This window comes from Patella vulgata, chromosome 8, assembly GCF_932274485.2.
Source record: "Patella vulgata chromosome 8, xgPatVulg1.2, whole genome shotgun sequence".
Lineage (NCBI taxonomy): Eukaryota > Metazoa > Mollusca > Gastropoda > Patellidae > Patella > Patella vulgata.
In genome coordinates this window covers 5,741,035-5,746,500 of record NC_065886.2, presented here as the reverse complement: position 1 = coordinate 5,746,500, position 5,466 = coordinate 5,741,035, and the positions used below count along the sequence as shown (strand labels likewise).

General features: G+C 37.1%; 1 long non-coding RNA gene across 2 annotated transcripts; it reads left to right on the top strand.

The window, feature by feature from the left end:
- On the top strand, nucleotides 1-3,815 carry LOC130014078 (uncharacterized). 2 transcript variants are annotated; one of them, XR_008789046.1, is made up of 4 exons: nucleotides 1-94; nucleotides 919-1,112; nucleotides 1,697-1,765; nucleotides 3,688-3,815. It is a non-coding gene; the product is annotated as an uncharacterized LOC130014078 (long non-coding RNA). The 2 variants fall into 2 exon arrangements; XR_008789045.1 differs by lacking the exon at nucleotides 1-94 and adding an exon at nucleotides 459-664.
- The last annotated feature ends 1,651 nt before the right edge of the window (nucleotides 3,816-5,466 follow it).

The window sequence follows — 5,466 nt, the reverse complement described above, 5'->3', positions numbered from 1 at the left end:
GGCGGATGGTGGGAGAGTGCTTGCTTGCTCAGTTATACTAACTGCAAGCGATACATATTTCAGTGGCATAGTTGGTGCTGCCATGAAAAATAAGGTAAATCATGTTATTTTACAGCACAGTTTAAGGCTAGGTGGTACATTACTCATCACACTTAGTTATGCTTTTAACTAGAGACTGATGTGACAACAACCTTGACCTCTTAATTTAGAGGCAATCCAAATTGTGGGATAAGAAAAAAAAATTATGTTGACCACTTCTAAAGACCCCTACGCGCAAGCGAATTATTGAAATAAAATTAAACCATATGTTAGTCCCGAAATGACCTAGTTTGTTTCACGTGGATGTTAAACCCCATTTCTCTCTCTCTCTATCTGGTACAAATGTAACATACACCATCTCCAACAATGATCCATATTATTCATTTGAAAATTCTTGTCATATTAAAGGTGACGTACAACTACAAGCTTAAAATCCACTCAACTGGTGACCCCATTACTTCCCATTGTGAATGTCCAGCAGGCAAGGGGCCACATGGTACATGTAAGCATATTGCAGCAGTTCTATTACTTCTGCAATGGTTCACAGAGACGGGCGAAATTAAAGTAAAGAAGTCATGCACTGAAAACATTCAAAAATTTCATAAACCTAAAACCATGTACGAAGGTAAATATTGTTATTTACACACTAATTCAAATTAAAATCTAGCAGAGATTTGTTATTTTGAATTTAAATTGAAATACCCAAGATTTGAATTTAATATGCATCGGAATAGCTCAAATGAAAATGCTTGTGAATTTTGTTTAAAATATTAAAATTAAATGTAATAAACTAATAAAATATGTGTGCTACTTAAAAGTGACCCAAATATGGTTTCTTAAATTTTAGGATTAGTATTTATTACAAAAATTTTATTACAGGTAAGCCGGTCTTCTCAGAGGAAATTCCGACAAAAAGAAAGTGTATGGATGAAATGTTGGACGATCCACGACCTATAAAACGTCGAAATAATGCTGGTTATACCGATTATGTCAGAAACCGTATGATCAATTATGTTCACCATTCCTCTCAAGATCTGGCAATGCGATATTTGTTTCCTGTAACTAACATTCAGGTAATGACTATATACAGAGGCGTAGCCGTGAAATATATATTGGGGGGGGCCGCAACCCTAACCCCTAACCCTATTTTAAAACCCCTAAAAAATATAAACAAACACCATGTGGCCATGCTGTCCACACAACTCGTTTGCTGATTGGCCCACCGCGTGCAAAGTATTATGGTTATGTGGCTGGCTGAGCGGGCGATAAATATTTGGTTTAGGCGATAATGTTTTTGGGTACCTACATGCGATTCACTCTGATAAGTGGCAGAAAAAAATTAACTAGACATAATTTTATGGAACACAGTTACTTTTCACTTCACACATGTTTCAAGGATGATTCTCTCTGTGTTTTATTTTAGCAATGTAAACCATATTGGGATATGTACAGATAGAATCTTAACTAATCCTAGTAATTGTTGTAAATAAATAGGAGTTAGGATCTACTATGTAAATTTTTGGGGGGGTCCAAGTATATTCAGACCCCCCCAGAAAAACAATTGTGACGCCCATGACTATATAGGGTGGTGCAGAAGAGCCCATAGATATTGTCCATGAGACACCAAAATAATTCCAAATCACTTTTAATTTTACAGATTGCAAGTGAAGACCATAAGTACCTGCCTTTGCCATTAACAGAATATTTGGTTGACAGAGCTATACAGGTAAATGCTATGATAGTTAATGTTTCAGGTTGAAATTACAACTATAATGTTTTTTTAGTGTGGGACAAACAACAAATATGCAGGGGTGGCCAGCCTTTTACATAACATGCACCAATTTATACATTTTTCCCAGTTTCATTTATTTAACATATTTTAAACTGAGAACAGAGTAATGTGAAAGGAGATAGCATACCTAAAAAGATGTGCACATAATAATAAAATCTCTAAAAATGAAGGGTAGTCTTACTGTATTATACTATTCAAAAAAAGTAGGGGATATTTGATTTTGGGGGCATAATACTAAAATATGCAAATGACTACGAACAAAGTCACTATAGAACCTAACAGAAGAAACATTTCCAGTTACATGTGACGCCCAAACGCACCAATAGCTACCGCATGGAATGCATGTGATGCTTGGGATCATCATGGGGGTCCAACCCAAGATTTGCACGACTCTGACTTTGAATGTTACAGTCATTGTGGCATTGAATTCCAGGGTGGAAACATCAGTTTAATTGTTTTAGTGACCAGAAAACAAATTTTGATATGGGTCGGCTTACCCAAAATGAAAGGTTACGTGCCCTTGGCATGCTACAGATCGGCACAACACAGGCGGTTGTGGCGCGGACGATGAATGTTTCTCAGTCTGTCATAAGCAGGCTATGGTCCAGATACCGTGATACACAATCTGTACAGGACAGACCACGCTCAGGTCGACCAAGGGCGACAACGCAAGCCCAGGATCGATTTATCTGTACCTTGGCCTTGAGAAATCGTGTCATCACAGCAAATCAGATCAGCGCTCGTCTTCAAACAGACACTGGTGTGAGAGTGAGTGGCCAGACGATTCGGAATCGACTGCATAGGGGTCACCTTCGCGCCCGACGTCCTCGCGTGATCCCTTGTTTGAGAGATCATCACATTCAGGCAAGACGTCGTTGGTGTAGGGATCGTCAACACTGGGATAATCGACGCTGGAGCAATGTGACGTTTTCAGATGAGTCAAGGTTCACTGTTGATTTTTTGGACAGACGTAGGAGGGTGTGGCGTCGTCGAAACGAGCGCTTCCAAGACGTTAACGTCATCAGACATGATCGATTTGGGGGTGGTTCTGTTATGGTGTGGGGAGGCATCACTGTTGCTGGAAGAACGGCTTTACATGTTGTTGCAGGGCGTGTTACAGGCCAGTACTACCGGGACAACATCTTGGCAGTCCATGTTGTGCCGTTCGCACGACGTCATGGCCGCCGTTTCATCTTCCAGGATGACAACGCAAGATGTCACAGGGCCAGGATCGTTACAGGTTACCTCCAACAACAGAACATCACCACATTACCTTGGCCAGCACTGAGTCCTGACCTCTCCCCCATCGAGCATGTCTGGGACATGCTTGGACAGAGGTTACGTCAACGTCAACAACGTCCTGCCAATGTCCAAGAACTTGCTGCTGCGTTGCAACAGGAATGGGACAATCTGGACCAAAATGACCTTAGACGTCTCATTAGGAGTATGCCACGTCGGATCAATGCTTGTTTGGCAAACAGAGGAGGATTTACCCGTTACTGACTTGGTTGTGATGCTGTGGTAACTTTGCTGTTTGACCCCGGGTATCATTTTACCCTTATAATGGTCAGTCTGTCCCTTACTTAGTCTAACGATCATTTGGAATAAATCGATGAATGTGAACTTCATTTCATTTTGTCATTTGTTTCTTCGTCAGTTTCATTAGGTGACTTTAATAACACTTAAAAATCAAATATCCCCTACTTTTTTTGAATAGTATATTATTACAAGGATGCGATGAGCCATGTTTGATGACCCTTGATTTAGTACATCGTTAAACCCCATTTCATTTTGTGTACAAAAATGGAAAACATTTCACAACCTACCTTACATGTGGTATTTTAAATCTTTTCCAGGTTACGGACCAAACAATAGAAGAAATAGAACAATATACAAGAAAACAGGCAAAGTGTAAACTGTGGTATAATGAAAGAAGGTGGAGAGTAACAGCCCTCGCGTTTCGGGGATGTAACTAAAATGACTTGTTGCAGGAATATTAAAAAACTATGTTCAAGCGTATTCTCTTTCAATAAAATTAATACCATGCCAATAATTCATGGCAGACAACATGAAAAAGATGCTGTCAAACATTTTAAGTCTTTGACTGGGCTAAAAGTCACGCCAGCAGGATTATTTCTTTCTTTTGATTACCCATTTTTAGGTGCATCCCCGGATGGAATCATAGATGAAAATACAATTCTTGAGGTTAAATGCCCCTTCAAAGGTAGAAATGATCAGATCAAACCTGGAACATCTTTCCCATTTTTATGTTATAATTCTATGAATGAAATTGTGTTAAATTGCAACAGCAAATATTATGATCAGGTTCAGGGCCAGTTATTAATAACAAAAAGAAAACTGTGTTATTTTATGGTTTATACACATTGTGATACTTTTATCCAAAAAATTCACATTGATAATAATTATTGTGATTTTTCAATGTTACCCAAGTTGCAACTATTTTTTACAAAAAACTATAGGCCATTTGTTGCATCTCAAATTTAGATATGCTGATGGTTCACTGCTCTGGAAAAAATTGAAACTAAATACAAGCTTAAAGTCATGTATTAAAACTTAAAATTGAATAATGTACTTGTATACTGTGAAATTAAACTCAACTCTTTACTTGGGTCAGATAATAGAAAACAAATTCTAATGACAATTACGATAAACAAAAGCCTTCTATTTTACTCCTCGCTTATTAATGGTAAAACATGTGAGTTATAAGGTTTTCCAGGATATTGACAATATTCAGATTTTGTTAGTTTATGGTAGCATTTGAAATTTGACTTTCAACTGCAAAGAGACATAATTGGTTGTTTTATGGTAAATGTTAATCCATTTGCCTCTGAAATTTAATCTATACATTAAAAGATACATAATACAAAAACTAAATTATATAGGATGTTATAATAGCTGTACACCATCGCAGTGTATGCCAGTGTTTTTGTTCAAATCACGTAATGAAGATAAAACTGCTTGAATGTGATTTTTCAATGAGGACTCTTTTAAGACCTATCACGACAGCAAGTTTAAACACCTCACATATTTAAGTAATTTAAAATAATGATAGGTTATGTACATGTACATTTTTCAATGCAGCTTATTAACTGATTTAGTACACTTAAGATAAATTCCCAAGAAACTATGTATCGTGTTGTTATTTCCAATCAAAGGATGGAATTTCGGTTGACCAGTGTATGGAAAATATTGGATTCCTAAAAAAAAGCCTTGATGGACGCACACAAGACAAAAATGTGAACATATCGTTTAATGTTACGAGCGCTTATATGTTAATCTAATGGCTAATGGTTATGGGTAGACTGATAGAATTAAACATCCAGTAGACTTTGCGATTAAACAGCAGAAAAAAATGTTGGCAGAGGGTAATCCATGAATTTGAATTTACTATGGTTTCAATATTAACGACAAATACAAGCTAAAAATGGATGCTCACTCAATCAAGTCACATGATAACAAGGATGATAAAAATAGATTCTCACAAGATTGTGAAGTTTTCTTCAAATTAAAATGTTCAGAGGGAGATCTGAAGCAAACATTTAATAGATAAATTAGTTTGAATATGTTTTTACTCCAAATACATCATCGAATCACACAGTTTTTACGGGGAAGGC